Here is a 15,000-nt window from a genome sequence, read left to right as displayed (position 1 = left end):
TATCCATGGCTACACATACATAGGGTAAAGATTTGCAAAAATGCCGCGACCCGGGATCGAACCGGGGACCTTTAGATCTTCAGTCTAACGCTCTCCCAACTGAGCTATCACGGCTAGTTAAAATAATGTTGCTTATCTTGGTCAATATGGAAAAAAGATCACTTTTACATGACTCTAAAAAGTTTAGGTCCTACCGAGATTTGAACTCGGATCGCTGGATTCAGAGTCCAGAGTGCTAACCATTACACCATAGGACCTTGATGCAGATCTACACTCCAAAGGGTAAAAAAAAATTAATTTTGTATAAAAAGAAAAGAAAAAAACCTTACGTATTGGTTCCTGCCGGGATCGAACCGGCGACCTTGTCCGTGTGAAGGACACGTGATAACCACTACACTAAGGAACCATTGTCAACTAAGTAACCAAGCCAAGATACATAAGAAACAGACATAAAATGTGCAACTACAAAGCCACGTCACTAAGCTAGGTCTCGTGGCGCAACGGATAACGCGTCTGACTACGGATCAGAAGATTGCAGGTTCGAATCCTGCCGAGATCGAAAATTTTAAAGATTCGTTTGGCTATTAAAGAAAATTGCTATAAAATAAGTCGCCCCCGGGTGGGCTCGAACCACCAACCTTTCGGTTAACAGCCGAACGCGCTAGCCGATTGCGCCACGGAGGCTAATACAAGATAAAAATATTACATTATTTTTAATATTATTCTATGGTGCCTTCAAATATAAAAACAAAAAAAAGATTGGTTTACTTATGTTGGTAGGGCTAATTACCACCGAACACTCATTAGCGCGGTCCGACTACTGACCGACACGGAAACTCTTGGCTGCTGGGTTTCCCCTCTGGCCCAATCCGCCCCTCATTAAGCAACCTGATCACCTAGGGCTCCCCCTAAGTGGCCATGTTGATGCCAGGCTTAGTGCGGACGCCAATTCAACGTGTTTCAATGGTAACCAGGCGTTCCCTGCCTCAAACCATCCCAAACTCTGACCTCCCAGTAGCAGGATTACAGAACCTCGCCACGGTTCCAGTCAACTATCACATCAATTTCTGTCACAATGTACCATTTGAATTGCAATTTTTTTCATATTTAATTTTGGGTGTGATTTCGCCAGCTTCCGTTATGGTCTAGTGGTTAGGATAGCTGGCTCTCACCCAGCAGGCCCGGGTTCGATTCCCGGTAACGGAAAAATACATTTTGTCGAACCCCCAAGTAATTATATCAACATCCCCGATCCAAAAAAAAAAGGAGATAAAAAAAAGATAGAGAATTGGATATTTTTAAGTTTTTACTTTTCAGCCAAGGTGACACCAAGCCTGCGTGGCCTAATGGATAAGGCGTCGGTCTCCTAAACCGAAGATTGCGAGTTCGAGTCTCGCCGTGGGTAACATTATCTTTTTAGCAAAAGTTGTTTTGGTTGCAGTGCTTCCAAGGTTTCTTGAAGGCAGTGTAGTAGCAAATATGGAGAGTGAAAGCAAGCTGCTCTAGTGGCGCAATCGGTTAGCGCACGGTACTTATAGACAGTACAACAAGTTATGCCGGGGTTGTGAGTTCGAGCCTCACCTAGAGCAAGCACTTTTTCAACCCTTAAACCTGGCAGGGTCTTCCATGAAAAGAGCAAAAATATTTTGTTTACTTAAACAAAGCATTTTATCTTACCAAAATACTAAAATATTCTCTAGCAGTACCTCATAATATCAAATACAGGTACTGTGGTTCGATTTCAAAATTTTTTTGTAACTATGCTTTACTAACCAACAATCAATCAAGGAAAAAAGTTTGTTAAAGAATATAGATAGATTGATATTTTCTTTTTACTACTGTTTTAAATCTATCAAGTTAATAACAAATTCAATAAAATTTGACTGAATAACCATATAAATGTATAAAGATTTGTGATTTAAATTATGCCATGAAAAATCCTCCAATGAGTTATTTAAGCAAACAAAATTTAGCATAAATGGATATTTAAATTTTGTTTGCTTAAATAACATTCTATTGCAACAAAAAGGTGATGTTAGGAAATAATTTCTTGAATAAAATCATAAAACGTTTTTTCATTTAATTTTCATTTTTTCACTGTTGTGTTTTTATTTGACATTAAAAATAAAAATCATAAAAAATCTTCCAAATCAAAGAGAAAAAATCTTTGAATTATTGGTCAATTTAAGTTCAAAGATTTTTTTTTTTGTAAAAAGTTAATTTTTTAAAAATATTTTAGAAAAAAATCTTCTAACAAAAAAAAATTATCATAATCCAAGATGGCGTCAATACATGTAAAATAATTTTTAAAACAAAAAATTAAAACTTGAATATCTTTTTTCACAGATTGAATTTCAAAAATCGGTCTGACAGTTTTTCCAAAGTCAGTATGATCTATTGAATGAAAAAGGTTTGAAACTGATAGAACATTTCAAAATAAATGGTTCCCACATTCTAAAAATTTTCCCACGCTTGACATTCTTGAAAAATGCTAAATAAATGGACATTTAAACAAACCAAAGATCGCGTTTTTAGCAATGGAATGTGTTTTGTAAAAATCTTTGAAACTTTTGATTTCATTGTTTATGTATGTACACTCAAGAATGATGAATCTTATCTGATCTAGAAAGGCAGAAGGATACTAAATTGTAATTGTAATTCATAATAACCGAGTTTTTACTAAAATAAATTTTTGACAGCTGTGGGATTCGAACCCACGCCCTTGCGGACTGGTGCCTAAAACCAGCGCCTTAGACCACTCGGCCAAACTGCCTGTTGTGCTGACAGTTGTGCGAATAACAAAAATTGTTTCTTAAGTTTTTTTTTTTCAGCCTTACTGTGTAAAAGCATCAAACACCTAAAAAAAATTTGTTTTTCCAGTAAGTGATTTCACAAAATTAACTGCCTCCAGAGAGGATTGAACTCTCGACCCCTGGTTTACAAGACCAGTGCTCTGCCACTGAGCTATAGAGGCTTGCATGTTCACGTGGCACAATTTAAACCTAGCCTAACCTAGTCTAACGTAACCTAACCTAACCTAAGCTATTCCGGTTTGCACCTTGTGTTAAAGACTTTGAAATTGCTAAAGGATTCAGTTGAGTATTAGTCAGCTAATGCATTCAACAGGGGGATGTAGCTCAGTGGTAGAGCGCATGCTTTGCATGTATGAGGCCCCGGGTTCGATCCCCGGCATCTCCAATTGTCAATGATTTTTGTTATTTCTTTGAAGTTGTCTTTTGTTCAAAATGAGTACTTCAGTGAGAAAATATTTGTATGGGGTTATGCGGACACAAAAATGTGGAACGCTTCACGATTTTGCGTGTCATCCTTGCGCAGGGGCCATGCTAATCTTCTCTGTATCGTTCCAATTTTAGTATATGTACTGCCGAAGCAAGTACAATTGAATCTAGAATTTAGTTGTCTATAAAGATCAGCATTTGTTACACAAATTGCAAAAACAATTCTGTTGACCCTGACGTGATTTGAACACGCAGCCTTCTGATCTGGAGTCAGACGCGCTACCGTTGCGCCACAGAGTCAGATGTTTGAATTGCTGCAACTTTGAATTCAGGCGAAACTAAAGGAAAGTCTTTTTATTTCTTTTTTTCTATCCACTATACAATGCAAGCGACCAATAGAAAAAAGGCGCTGCTTTCGTCCGGCCCCTATGACGAAGACCAGGGGTCGTAGCTCAGCTGGTAGAGCGTCTGATTCGCATTTAGAAGGTCTCGGGTTCAAATCCCGACGACTCCAAATTTTTTTTTCTTTTCAATTTTCAAAAGTATTGGGCAAAACCATGGGCTTGACCGGGAGTTGAACCCGGGACCTCTCGCACCCGAAGCGAGAATCATCATTATAAAGACCGAAGAGCCTTAATTATTTCTTACATTACTTAAATTTAACCCCAATTTTTCATGTTTGTTGTAAAATTTCCTTAATTCTCAACAATCCATTGCATAGAGGGGTAAGGCATCATTCACACACACATACACACACACATACACATGCACACAGTATGTAAGGTATTCAACATTATTAACGGCCGATATGCGGCTCACGTTAACAATGTCTCGTAACCTACACACACCCACATGGTATGGGCTAATCAACATCATTAACGGCCGATATGCGGCTCACGCTAACATGTTTCATAACCTACCCACGGGGATTTGAACCTACGACCTTTCCGTAGGTTTTACACCGTCCTTACCACTAAGCTACGGTGACTGATGAATTTTGATAGAAATATTTACATATTAACAAAAAATCTCGCAACCTATAGTCTATAGTAGGGGGAGGGTGGGTATTTTCCTTCTATGGTCAGCATTAGTTTCTAATAACAAAATTAATATTAGTATAAAATGTAACTGTTGTTTGTCTAATCTGACCAAGCTAAACTTGCATGGAATACTGCATTGAGAGGTGTGATATCAGATAAAATTTTTAAGGGTGTATTTTAACCCATCGGCTCGTTTTAATGTAAGAAAAGGTAGGTTAATGCATATATTGCTCCTGGAGAGGATCCTTAATTGTTGTGTTTCATGAGTAAGAGATTATAAGGTAATTTTTAAAATATTTACTACAACTATAACCAAGCTATCATTGCTTGGTATTTCATTAGGAAGTGTTTTGCTTTTCTTTCAGGGTCAAACTTATCCCATAACTTGTCATAAGCACTTTTTACTTTTAATATGTTATATGTAGTTAATAATTTGGCCGCTAGGTGTTGTGTTTATTTTAATAAAAGATTTCCTACTGAAGTAAGCTTCATAACCTACATTATTGGGGGGGTAAACATCAGAAATATTTTACTTCAATGGTCAGAGTTTGATTTGCCTATGACACCAAGTATTCCCAGGTAGTCACCCATCCAAGTACTGACTTGGAAAAATAGATTATAAGGTAATAACTGTTTCAATTATTTACTATGTACTTTAACCAAGCTAATATAAAGAGGTGTGTTGTCATATGCTTTTCTTTCAGGGTGAAATTTATCCCATAACTTGTCATAAGCATTTTTTAATTTTAATATGTAATATGTGGTTAATAATTTGGCCGCTAGGTGATTCATTTTTTTTAATAGGAGACTTTTTACCAAAGTAAACATTGTGTTGCATTTGTTTTAATAGGAGACTTCCTACTAAAGTAAACATCACAACCATTATTTGGTGGGGTAAATACCAGAAATATTTTTCTTTAATGGTCAGAGTTTGTTTTTAATAATAACATATATACTATGACAAAGTTGTATTTTGCTATATACACACTAAGTCACTTCAAAGAAACTATAGAATATATAATATTTAGAGAACAACTAGTTCCTATCTATGAAACAGAGCTTTACATTTTTTTTTCTTGTAGCAAAAAATGAATATAATATACAATTATAAGATTTATGTACAATCATTAGATGAAAACCAGTTTCTATCCAACATATTAGAATGAAAACGAGAAAGTGTTTTCATTTAATAAATATTAAATTTTTAAAAAAATTAGTTACATTGTATGATTATTATGATTAATAGGTTGAGTCGATTTTTTGAATTTGAAATTAAGATTAATTAAAATTTCTTAAAGCACAGGCATGTTGCATATCAAAATGACCGCAATGAAATGCTGATTACAAATCTGAAAACCGTTTTAAAAAATATTAATTCAGTATGAAATAATTATCAAATAACCTACCAAAATTAACAATTTTGACTAAATCAGCTGTTTTTAGATAATTGAACTAGGATCAATATTTTTAAAAATGCTTTTCAGATTCGTTTTTGCAATGTGGTCATTTTTAAATGCAATATGGCTGTGTTTGAAATAATTTAAATTTTTTGATTTATAAGGGAAAGACACTTTTTATACCCCCCGCGCGGCGGCAGCCATAACAGGCAAGTCACTTTTGAAACTTTAATGGGGCTTTCAATACATAAATATGAATGTCACAACTTATGATAAAGTAAAATCTTAACATAAACGCAAATTGATTCCGCCTACTGATTTTATGAAACATTAGTAATATATTAGAAAATATTTTGTTTGATTTTTTTGCTAGTTTTACTTATAAAGTATTTTGAAATATAAAAGAAATTAATTAAAATTTTTTGCTTCATGTATTTTTTTGAATTTAAAATAATGCTGTAAACTCTTGTTGGGGTTTTAAAACTATAACATACTTAATGACCATACAGTCAAAAACCTTGCCGAAACTTAATCGCTGGGGGGAAAAAAGTGGCGATCTGTTAAACTATTTTCTAAAAATTTTTGTGTAAGTTACCTATTTGATAAAGAATTTCCAAAATTAATCGTTGTGGGGAGAAGGGGGGGGGGGGAGTAAAAAATTTTCTCCAAGAACCCTATTTGATAATAAATTACCAAACTTAATTGTTAACCTATTATCTCAGTTCCTATTAAAGGTAGAAGGCTACATGTTGAAAGCACCAGTTCTCGTCCCATCACTGAAGTTAAACAACATTAGGACAAGTTAGTACTTGGATGAGTGACCGCCTGGGAATACTTGGTGTCGTAGGCTTAACATTTTTGGAATTTTAACCCAAACCTAACTAAACCTAACACAAGTTTGAAAAGTATTTTTTAATTTAATGTCTACGGCCATACCATGTTGAAAGCACCAGTTCTCGTCAGATCACTAAAGTTAAGCAACATTGGGCCAAGTTAGTACTTGGATGGGTGACCGCCTGGGAATACTTTGTGTCATAAACCTAACATTTTTGGAATTTTGACCCAAACCTAACTGAACCTCACACAAGTTTGAAAAGTATTTTGTAATTCAATGTCTACGACCATCCCATGTTGAAAGCACCAGTTCTCGTCCGATCACTGAAGTTAAGCAACATTGGGCAAAGTTAGTACTTGGATGGGTGACCGCCTGGGAATACTTGGTGTCGTAGGCAAAAACTGTCACATTTTTTTATATACCAAGATTACCAAGACCTAGCACTGGTTGCGTTAAAAAAATACGCATGTTTTTCTGTGCTGTGTCATTTTGCATTTAATATTTGCAACATTTTCAATATATAAACGTCTACGGCCATACCATGTTGAAAACACCAGTTCTCATACGATCACTGAAGTTAAGCAACATTGAACCAAGTTAGTACTTGGATGGGTGACCGCCTGGGAATACTTGGTGTTGTAGGCCTAACATTTTTGGAATTTTGACCCAAACAAAAAGAAAGATCAGAGGCAATATTTATTTGAAAAATGTTAAGCCTACGACACCAAGTTTTCCCAGGTGGTCACCCATCCAAGTACTAACTTGGCCCAATGTTGCTTAACTTCAGTGATTGGACGAGAACTGGTGCTTTCATCATGGTATGGCCGTAGACGTTTATCGATGGAAACTGTGGCGTAAAGGTATTTGTTTTATTTCTTTGTAAGACAATTTTTAAAAAATTGTAACCATATCCTAATTATACAACAAATTTTAAAAATTTATAATGCAAATACGACATTTTATATCTTCATATTGCAAAATTAAAATGAAAAAGAAAGATCAGAGGCAATATTTATACGACATTAAGTATTCCCAGGCGGTCACCCATCCAAGTACTAACTTGGTCCAATGTTGCTTAACTTCAGTGATCGGACGAGAACTGGTGTTTCAACATGGTATGGCCGTAGACATTGAATTAAAAAATACTTTCAATTTTCGGTTAGGTTTGGGTCAAAATTCCAAAAATGTTAGGCCTATGACACCAAGTATTCCCAGGCGGTCACCCATCCAAGTACTAACTTGGTTCAATGTTGCTTAACTTCAGTGATCGGATGAGAACTGGTGTTTTCAACATGGTATGGCCATAGACGTTTATATATTGAAAATGTTGCAAATATTAAATGCAAAATGACACAGCACAGAAAAACATGCGTATTTTTTTAACGCAACCAGTGCTAGGTCTTGGTAATCTTGGTATATAAAAAAATGTGACAGTTTTTGCCTACTACACCAAGTATTCCCAGGCGGTCACCCATCCAAGTACTAACTTTGCCCAATGTTGCTTAACTTCAGTGATCGGACGAGAACTGGTGCTTTCAACATGGGATGGTCGTAGACATTGCCTCTGATCTTTCTTTTTCATTTTAATTTTGTAATATGAAGATATTAAATGTCGTATTTGTATTATAAATTGTTAAAATTTGTTGTATATTAGGATTTGGTTACAATTTTTTAAAAATTTTCTTACAAAGAAATAATACTAATACCTTTAAAATTTATTTGATCATGATTTAGCAAGAATGCAAAGTTATTTAGAAGTTAAATGTCATATTCAAAGTAATCCCAGGCGGTCACTTACATACAAAAACGAAAGAAAATGTGAAGTGAAAAAATGGAAAACAACCAACACTACAAGAAACACCGTAATAGGTTTCAACTACATGAATTTTGTTGATTGGTGAGTTGTCTGTAACCCTCACAAAAATGTGAATGACTAAGACCCTTCAAATAATATCTCATACACACCTCTTGTTGAAGTGAATCAAGCAATATTAGCTTGGTCAGAATAGGTATATAGCAAAATACAACTTTGTCATAGTATATATGTTATTATTAAAAACAAACTCTGACCATTAAAGAAAAATATTTCTGGTATTTACCCCACCAAATAATGGTTGTGATGTTTACTTTAGTAGGAAGTCTCCTATTAAATCAAATGCAACACAATGTTTACTTTGGTAAAAAGTCTCCTATTAAAAAAAATGAATCACCTAGCAGCCAAATTATTAACCACATATTACATATTAAAATTAAAAAATGCTTATGACAAGTTATGGGATAAATTTCACCCTGAAAGAAAAGCATATGACAACACACCTCTTTATATTAGCTTGGTTAAAGTACATAGTAAATAATTGAAACAGTTATTACCTTATAATCTATTTTTCCAAGTCAGTACTTGGATGGGTGACTACCTGGGAATACTTGGTGTCATAGGCAAATCAAACTCTGACCATTGAAGTAAAATATTTCTGATGTTTACCCCCCCAATAATGTAGGTTATGAAGCTTACTTCAGTAGGAAATCTTTTATTAAAATAAACACAACACCTAGCGGCCAAATTATTAACTACATATAACATATTAAAAGTAAAAAGTGCTTATGACAAGTTATGGGATAAGTTTGACCCTGAAAGAAAAGCAAAACACTTCCTAATGAAATACCAAGCAATGATAGCTTGGTTATAGTTGTAGTAAATATTTTAAAAATTACCTTATAATCTCTTACTCATGAAACACAACAATTAAGGATCCTCTCCAGGAGCAATATATGTATTAACCTACCTTTTCTTACATTAAAACGAGCCGATGGGTTAAAATACACCCTTAAAAATTTTATCTGATATCACACCTCTCAATAAAGTATTCCTAGCAAGTTTAGCTTGGTCAGATTAGACAAACAACAGTTACATTTTATACTAATATTAATTTTGTTATTAGAAACTAATGCTGACCATAGAAGGAAAATACCCACCCTCCCCCTACTATAGACTATAGGTTGCGAGATTTTTTGTTAATATGTAAATATTTCTATCAAAATTCATCTGTCACCGTAGCTTAGTGGTAAGGACGGTGTAAAACCTACGGAAAGGTCGTAGGTTCAAATCCCCGTGGGTAGGTTATGAAACATGTTAGCGTGAGCCGCATATCGGCCGTTAATGATGTTGATTAGCCCACACCATGTGGGTGTGTGTAGGTTACGAGACATTGTTAACGTGAGCCGCATATCGGCCGTTAATAATGTTGAATACCTTACATACTGTGTGCATGTGTATGTGTGTGTGTATGTGTGTGTGAATGATGCCTTACCCCTCTATGCAATGGATTGTTGAGAATTAAGGAAATTTTACAACAAACATGAAAAATTGGGGTTAAATTTAAGTAATGTAAGAAATAATTAAGGCTCTTCGGTCTTTATCAAATACAGAACTGAACAAATATCTTAAACTTAATTTAATAATCTCCTTACTAGGTACATCTTAACACCAGAATGAAAAATAAATATCTTAATCGTAAATCTTAAAGCTTAACCAGTACTATGATACTATAATATGACTATTTAGGATATTTCATTGGGCCCATGGACGCTTTTTTTCAAACAAACGTGAAGCTAAAGGACTCAAGCCTAAGGCAGCACCTCGCCCCCAAGAGGTATTTTCCAGGTATTAATATAGTTCTTTTTCAATATAGTATCTCATAGGTTGAAAAAACATTTATTAATGTTTTTTGAGATAGTACAGTAGCCAATACCTTCCAACAGATTTTTTTCACTCTAAAGATACTTTTAGTTAATCGGGAATATATTTTAAGGGAGGGGGGGGGGGAGGTGGGTGATACCACTTAGGAGCACATTTTTATCTTAATATAGTGTTCAAAATTCATTTCTCCGCGTTCAATGATACAGCCAGAAAATAACACCAGAATTTAAATACTAAATAAAAACAAAATTAATAAAGAATATCCTAACATTTAAGTAGCAAACCTAATGTACATTACAAAAGAACAACTATTAACATTAATTAATCTTTATGTTTTAGAGGAAATCTGTCTTCTTACATTGTTTGTTACAATCACCTAGTGATCGGACGAGAACTGGTGCTTTCAACATGGTATAATAACAGAAATTATATGTCGTCTTTGTATTAAAATTATCTTAAAGGACACCAGCAAGAAATACCACGTTTTAAATGCTTAAAGACTGCCATAAGTAGACCCAATTCCCCAAATGTAAAGCCTTCAGCTTCAATAACAAAAAAGTTCTAGGCATTTCAAAATAGCATAGTATGTACAATGAAAGTTTTGAAAGATTCCCAATGCTAATGAAAGAAAAAACAATATTAAATTACGTCGCCTAGACATAAAATTATAACCTTATCTTTGTCACAAACTTAAATTGCCTGTAACTGATTACATTTTTACAATAAAAACACCACATTTCATAGTCAAAATATATTTAAAAAATTCAATTTAAATTGCATTTGTAAACGAAAATCATCGCAGAAACAAAGGGGTAAACTAATATAATCTCAGCTGTGATTGGATGCAGTACACTCGTTACAATGCAAGTTAAACTTAATTTTTTTTAATGATTTTGACTATAAAAATGGCTATTTTTATTATAAAAATATAATTAGATACTAGCAACCTAAATTTATGCCAAAAATTATATTATGATTTTGTTTCTAGGCCACGTAGTTTATTTTCAAAATTTATAACATAAACAGCGAAATTCTTTCAAAATTCTCATTATAAATAAAATGTCATTTTAAAATGCCTAAAACTTTTTTGTTACAGAAGCTGAAGGCTTCAAATTTGGGATATTTGGTCTACTTGTGGCAGTCTTTCAGCAGTTAAAGCGTGGTGTTTTTTGCACCCTTCCTTTAAAGTATTTCATTAAATTTACATAAATCATAACCAAGAAATAGCGTTATTTATAAATGTTTAAAATATTCGTTCTGAAAATATAGAAGTTCATCTTTCATTACTATTAGTTGAAAGCAAAATTATCTTATTTTATGCAGTATGAAGTCATAATATGTCGTCTTTGTATTAAAAATTTGGTTAAATTGGTTGTTTATATGTTTTTTTTTTTAATTCCTTTCTATATTTTCTTACAAACAATAAAAAAAATATGGAAAATTGTTTAAGACCTTAAACATTTATTTTATCATAATTAAGCAAAAAACCAAACTTTACCTAAATTGTATGATATGAAGAAATTAATGTCGTCTTAGTATTAGGATTATATTGAAATGATTAATTAAATCTACATTAATCATTAATATAATATTATACACTATATTCATTAATAAATAAATAATAATGCTCACACATATTTCAATTTTAATTATTGGCGCAAAATAAAAGATACCTATGTAACTATGTACCAGTTTTTACCTACATCATGTACATTTATCCTTATACTAAAGTAACAGGATGTTGTTTGTCTATTCAAATTTGAAAATCGAGCATAGCGAGACGTAAGAGTTGAGCGCAGCGAAAAAAATCGAGCGAAGCGAGACGACCAGAAAATTAGAGGGGCCGAAGGCCCCGAAATTTTCTTGTGCCGCCTAGACCATCAAGCCTGGCTTGTGCCCTGCTAACTGTCAGTAGCAAGCTGTAATTCACCAACTTACTAGCCGATTGCTTCCAGCTGTGATGCTGTATTCATGGATGGCCGTCAACCAGAGCCAGCAGTCGTGGCCGAGTGGTTAAGGCGTTGGACTTGAAATCCAATGGGGTTTCCCCGCGCAGGTTCGAATCCTGCCGGCTGCGAAAGTCAGATTTTGTTAGTATCTAGTGTTTTTTTTTACTTTTTTTTGCAAAACCAGAAAGTTACCTTGCAACTCACATGGCCTTCCTGGTATTGTGTTAAAATAAGACCTTTGTCAGGTGTGGGGTTCGAACCCACGCAATCTTACGATTATGAGAGCTTAAATCTCACGCCTTAGACCACTCGGCCAACCTGACAGGATGCAACAGGGCGGCACTCATTGCAAAACGCATGAAATCACGACTGACAAGCACTGATTAAGCCAAGCTCTACAAAAAAAAAATTATCACGACGAAGATGGGATTCGAACCCACGCGGGCAGAGCCCATTGGATTAGCAGTCCAACGCCTTAACCACTCGGCCACCTCGTCTATGATAATGATTAGCCTAGATTACTTTCAAAGCAGACATGACACATGACATCAACAAAAAAAAAAAAAAAAAAAAAAACGCAATATTGCATCAATCGTGTCAAAAGATTTCCCACGCCGGGAGTTGAACCCGGGCCTCCTGGGTGAAAGCCAGATATCCTAGCCGTTAGACCACGTGGGATTCTGTTTCCGTCCGGGATCGAACCGGAGACCTTCTGCGTGTTAGGCAGATGTGATAACCGCTACACCACGGAAACTTGTTACATAGAGTAAACAGCTTTATTGCCCTCTGCTTTTCTTTAAGTGTGCTAGTTACTAGGCAAATATGTATTTGTGGTTTTCACTTTGGCGTACATAATAATATTGTAAAACAAGCGTCAGTGGTATAGTGGTGAGCATAGCTGCCTTCCAAGCAGTTGACCCAGGTTCGATTCCCGGCTGACGCATTTTCATCTCAGTTGCCTAGCAATACATTTTTGTACATTCAAAAAGTGTAGTAATCCTGTACTACCAACAAGCCTCCGTAGCGCAGTAGGCAGCGCGTCAGTCTCATAATCTGAAGGCCGTGAGTTCGAGCCTCACCGGGGGCAGGCAAACACTTTTTCATCTCCTGGTTGTGTTTTGAAAAAAAAGTTTTGTCAGAAGTGGGATTCGAACCCACGCCCTCATCGAGGACCAGAATTCTCACAACCACTCTCTATCAGAGAGCAAGGAAGTTGTCCTTGAGTCTGGCGCCTTAGACCACTCGGCCATCCTGACTGCTAACAGAGTGTTCACAGATTAGGAAATTCCATGTTTTGATAACCCAAAAAGGTTAGCCAAAATGCAATGTTAGCATCCCATCTGGGGATCGAACCCAGGACCTTTGGATTAGAAGTCCAACGCGCTATCCTCTGCGCTAATGGGACTTGGTAAGAGAAAAGAAAATAGTAGCATTTGTTGACAGAAAACATTATGGAAGGCAAGTAAAAGAAAATCAAGTAGAGAAGAAAAAAAGCATGTAGTTTTTGCATTGTGCTAATACTTAAACATGTCATCTCAATCAGGCCCGTTAGCTCAGTTGGTTAGAGCGTCGTGCTAATAACGCGAAGGTCACGGGTTCGATCCCCCTATGGGCCAGCTAATACTTTTACCAAATTGAACAGTTTGCAGTGCGGAAATATTTAATGGATAAAAAAAAGAAATTTCACAAGGTTGAAAAATTATCTCTCCCCGACCGGGAATCGAACCCGGGCCTTCCACGTGACAGGCGGAGATCCTCACCACTAGACTATCGAGGAATTCTTGTTGACCAGCTATTTTCTAGTCTCTACGTACATATCACACTGATTGGAGACTTGAACAAAAAATGAGAGCACCCGAGCAGGGGCTCGAACCCTGGACCGTTAGGTTAAAAGCCTAACGCTCTACCGACTGAGCTACCCGGGCATCATGCTATTTTACAATTACAGTAACAAAATTGTCTCACCAGATGGCAGCAGCATTTTAGTTCATGGTAGGCTTGGTTTTCTCTCTGTTTATTTTTGGTTAAGTGCAACCTGAGTTGTATAGAATAAATCATCACTCCATAATTTTCCTGTATTGTAGCATTTTGCATTTAGTATATGTCACATTTTCCAATGTTAAATGTCTACGGCCATACCATGTTGAAAGCACCAGTTCTCGTCCGATCACTGAAGTTAAGCAACATTGGGCCAAGTTAGTACTTGGATGGGTGACCGCCTGGGAATACTTGGTGTCGTAAACTCTACATCTTTCTTTCTTATCTTGTCACTGAAAACAGAAAAGTTGTGTTAACGTAGAAAATAATTGCTGCAACGTCCGGGAATCGAACCCGGGCCGCCCGCGTGGCAGGCGAGCATTCTACCACTGAACCAACGTTGCTGGCATGCTCTTTGGCTATTCGTATAACCCAACCCCTTGCTGAAAATCTTTATTCAGAAATCTGTCAATTTATAACCCAAATACAGATTGATATAGCTTTACACCTGAATGATTAATATGACTTGCTGTAAGTAGACTTTGGCAGTAGGTAAGGACTTTCTTCAGCCCGGCAAGACAATATCTGAGTGATCCTTGGTTCACTTGTACACACCTTTTAGTGAAGTGAATCAAGCAAGTATAGCTTGGTCAGTATAGACAAATGGTAACTGCAATTTTAGCCATTCCTACCGTAGGCTATTTGTCAGCATGGTTGGCCAGTTTTATTTTCACAAATTTGAAGTGGTTGGTTGGAGATGAATGGTTTTGTGGTGAACACATCCTGACATCCTGTCCCTACATGCCTGTTGTAATATGTTTCTTTAAGTGGGCTCTCTACTGGAAAGTCTTCAGATAAATTGGATG

General features: G+C 35.7%; 32 non-coding genes and 1 pseudogene across 32 annotated transcripts in view; 12 read left to right on the top strand and 21 right to left on the bottom strand.

Annotated features, from left to right (window-relative positions):
• Nucleotides 1-41: 41 nt before the first annotated feature.
• TRNAF-GAA (transfer RNA phenylalanine (anticodon GAA)) lies at nt 42-114 on the bottom strand. The gene has a single exon. It is a non-coding gene; the product is annotated as a tRNA-Phe (tRNA).
• A 71-nt stretch (nt 115-185) lies between these two features.
• On the bottom strand, nt 186-257 carry TRNAQ-CUG (transfer RNA glutamine (anticodon CUG)). Its single transcript has one exon. It is a non-coding gene; the product is annotated as a tRNA-Gln (tRNA).
• Nucleotides 258-333: 76 nt separating this feature from the next.
• On the bottom strand, nt 334-406 carry TRNAV-CAC (transfer RNA valine (anticodon CAC)). The gene has a single exon. It is a non-coding gene; the product is annotated as a tRNA-Val (tRNA).
• Nucleotides 407-486: 80 nt separating this feature from the next.
• Nucleotides 487-559, top strand: TRNAR-ACG (transfer RNA arginine (anticodon ACG)). The gene has a single exon. It is a non-coding gene; the product is annotated as a tRNA-Arg (tRNA).
• A 51-nt stretch (nt 560-610) lies between these two features.
• TRNAN-GUU (transfer RNA asparagine (anticodon GUU)) lies at nt 611-684 on the bottom strand. The gene has a single exon. It is a non-coding gene; the product is annotated as a tRNA-Asn (tRNA).
• A 450-nt stretch (nt 685-1,134) lies between these two features.
• On the top strand, nt 1,135-1,206 carry TRNAE-CUC (transfer RNA glutamic acid (anticodon CUC)). The gene has a single exon. It is a non-coding gene; the product is annotated as a tRNA-Glu (tRNA).
• A 126-nt stretch (nt 1,207-1,332) lies between these two features.
• Nucleotides 1,333-1,405, top strand: TRNAR-CCU (transfer RNA arginine (anticodon CCU)). Its single transcript has one exon. It is a non-coding gene; the product is annotated as a tRNA-Arg (tRNA).
• A 94-nt stretch (nt 1,406-1,499) lies between these two features.
• TRNAI-UAU (transfer RNA isoleucine (anticodon UAU)) lies at nt 1,500-1,589 on the top strand. The gene is given in 2 exon segments: nt 1,500-1,537; nt 1,554-1,589. It is a non-coding gene; the product is annotated as a tRNA-Ile (tRNA).
• A 1,104-nt stretch (nt 1,590-2,693) lies between these two features.
• Nucleotides 2,694-2,773, bottom strand: TRNAL-UAG (transfer RNA leucine (anticodon UAG)). The gene has a single exon. It is a non-coding gene; the product is annotated as a tRNA-Leu (tRNA).
• A 129-nt stretch (nt 2,774-2,902) lies between these two features.
• On the bottom strand, nt 2,903-2,974 carry TRNAT-UGU (transfer RNA threonine (anticodon UGU)). Its single transcript has one exon. It is a non-coding gene; the product is annotated as a tRNA-Thr (tRNA).
• Nucleotides 2,975-3,126: 152 nt separating this feature from the next.
• On the top strand, nt 3,127-3,198 carry TRNAA-UGC (transfer RNA alanine (anticodon UGC)). Its single transcript has one exon. It is a non-coding gene; the product is annotated as a tRNA-Ala (tRNA).
• Nucleotides 3,199-3,291: 93 nt separating this feature from the next.
• On the bottom strand, nt 3,292-3,398 carry LOC145308176 (U6 spliceosomal RNA). Its single transcript, XR_013876017.1, has one exon. It is a non-coding gene; the product is annotated as a U6 spliceosomal RNA (small nuclear RNA).
• A 69-nt stretch (nt 3,399-3,467) lies between these two features.
• On the bottom strand, nt 3,468-3,539 carry TRNAW-CCA (transfer RNA tryptophan (anticodon CCA)). Its single transcript has one exon. It is a non-coding gene; the product is annotated as a tRNA-Trp (tRNA).
• A 141-nt stretch (nt 3,540-3,680) lies between these two features.
• On the top strand, nt 3,681-3,753 carry TRNAA-CGC (transfer RNA alanine (anticodon CGC)). The gene has a single exon. It is a non-coding gene; the product is annotated as a tRNA-Ala (tRNA).
• A 2,845-nt stretch (nt 3,754-6,598) lies between these two features.
• On the top strand, nt 6,599-6,717 carry LOC145307830 (5S ribosomal RNA). The gene has a single exon (XR_013875698.1). It is a non-coding gene; the product is annotated as a 5S ribosomal RNA (ribosomal RNA).
• A 72-nt stretch (nt 6,718-6,789) lies between these two features.
• On the top strand, nt 6,790-6,908 carry LOC145307752 (5S ribosomal RNA). Its single transcript, XR_013875621.1, has one exon. It is a non-coding gene; the product is annotated as a 5S ribosomal RNA (ribosomal RNA).
• Nucleotides 6,909-7,037: 129 nt separating this feature from the next.
• LOC145307774 (5S ribosomal RNA) lies at nt 7,038-7,156 on the top strand. The gene has a single exon (XR_013875642.1). It is a non-coding gene; the product is annotated as a 5S ribosomal RNA (ribosomal RNA).
• Nucleotides 7,157-7,224: 68 nt separating this feature from the next.
• LOC145307784 (5S ribosomal RNA) lies at nt 7,225-7,343 on the bottom strand. Its single transcript, XR_013875652.1, has one exon. It is a non-coding gene; the product is annotated as a 5S ribosomal RNA (ribosomal RNA).
• A 179-nt stretch (nt 7,344-7,522) lies between these two features.
• On the bottom strand, nt 7,523-7,640 carry LOC145307852 (5S ribosomal RNA; annotated as a pseudogene).
• Nucleotides 7,641-7,701: 61 nt separating this feature from the next.
• LOC145307756 (5S ribosomal RNA) lies at nt 7,702-7,820 on the bottom strand. Its single transcript, XR_013875625.1, has one exon. It is a non-coding gene; the product is annotated as a 5S ribosomal RNA (ribosomal RNA).
• A 129-nt stretch (nt 7,821-7,949) lies between these two features.
• On the bottom strand, nt 7,950-8,068 carry LOC145307822 (5S ribosomal RNA). The gene has a single exon (XR_013875691.1). It is a non-coding gene; the product is annotated as a 5S ribosomal RNA (ribosomal RNA).
• Nucleotides 8,069-12,203: 4,135 nt separating this feature from the next.
• Nucleotides 12,204-12,285, top strand: TRNAS-UGA (transfer RNA serine (anticodon UGA)). Its single transcript has one exon. It is a non-coding gene; the product is annotated as a tRNA-Ser (tRNA).
• Nucleotides 12,286-12,396: 111 nt separating this feature from the next.
• TRNAL-UAA (transfer RNA leucine (anticodon UAA)) lies at nt 12,397-12,480 on the bottom strand. Its single transcript has one exon. It is a non-coding gene; the product is annotated as a tRNA-Leu (tRNA).
• A 92-nt stretch (nt 12,481-12,572) lies between these two features.
• On the bottom strand, nt 12,573-12,654 carry TRNAS-GCU (transfer RNA serine (anticodon GCU)). The gene has a single exon. It is a non-coding gene; the product is annotated as a tRNA-Ser (tRNA).
• Nucleotides 12,655-12,763: 109 nt separating this feature from the next.
• Nucleotides 12,764-12,835, bottom strand: TRNAE-UUC (transfer RNA glutamic acid (anticodon UUC)). The gene has a single exon. It is a non-coding gene; the product is annotated as a tRNA-Glu (tRNA).
• Nucleotides 12,836-12,838: 3 nt separating this feature from the next.
• On the bottom strand, nt 12,839-12,911 carry TRNAV-AAC (transfer RNA valine (anticodon AAC)). The gene has a single exon. It is a non-coding gene; the product is annotated as a tRNA-Val (tRNA).
• A 260-nt stretch (nt 12,912-13,171) lies between these two features.
• Nucleotides 13,172-13,244, top strand: TRNAM-CAU (transfer RNA methionine (anticodon CAU)). The gene has a single exon. It is a non-coding gene; the product is annotated as a tRNA-Met (tRNA).
• Nucleotides 13,245-13,290: 46 nt separating this feature from the next.
• Nucleotides 13,291-13,413, bottom strand: TRNAL-CAA (transfer RNA leucine (anticodon CAA)). Its single transcript has 2 exons — nt 13,376-13,413; nt 13,291-13,335 (listed from the first exon to the last, which is right to left on the bottom strand). It is a non-coding gene; the product is annotated as a tRNA-Leu (tRNA).
• A 76-nt stretch (nt 13,414-13,489) lies between these two features.
• Nucleotides 13,490-13,562, bottom strand: TRNAR-UCU (transfer RNA arginine (anticodon UCU)). Its single transcript has one exon. It is a non-coding gene; the product is annotated as a tRNA-Arg (tRNA).
• A 300-nt stretch (nt 13,563-13,862) lies between these two features.
• TRNAD-GUC (transfer RNA aspartic acid (anticodon GUC)) lies at nt 13,863-13,934 on the bottom strand. The gene has a single exon. It is a non-coding gene; the product is annotated as a tRNA-Asp (tRNA).
• A 348-nt stretch (nt 13,935-14,282) lies between these two features.
• On the top strand, nt 14,283-14,401 carry LOC145308504 (5S ribosomal RNA). Its single transcript, XR_013876331.1, has one exon. It is a non-coding gene; the product is annotated as a 5S ribosomal RNA (ribosomal RNA).
• A 66-nt stretch (nt 14,402-14,467) lies between these two features.
• Nucleotides 14,468-14,538, bottom strand: TRNAG-GCC (transfer RNA glycine (anticodon GCC)). The gene has a single exon. It is a non-coding gene; the product is annotated as a tRNA-Gly (tRNA).
• Nucleotides 14,539-14,963: 425 nt separating this feature from the next.
• The window catches only part of LOC145308139 (U5 spliceosomal RNA), a 118-nt gene continuing 81 nt past the window's right edge, over nt 14,964-15,000 (bottom strand). The window contains exon 1 of the small nuclear RNA XR_013875975.1: nt 14,964-15,000. This exon is cut by the window's right edge and continues 81 nt beyond it. This is a non-coding gene — a small nuclear RNA (U5 spliceosomal RNA).

The sequence above is a fragment of the Acartia tonsa genome, chromosome 15 (genome assembly GCF_053477335.1).
Source record: "Acartia tonsa isolate MP-2025a chromosome 15, ASM5347733v1, whole genome shotgun sequence".
NCBI lineage: Eukaryota > Metazoa > Arthropoda > Copepoda > Calanoida > Acartiidae > Acartia > Acartia tonsa.
This window is presented reverse-complemented; position numbering and strand designations above follow the sequence as displayed.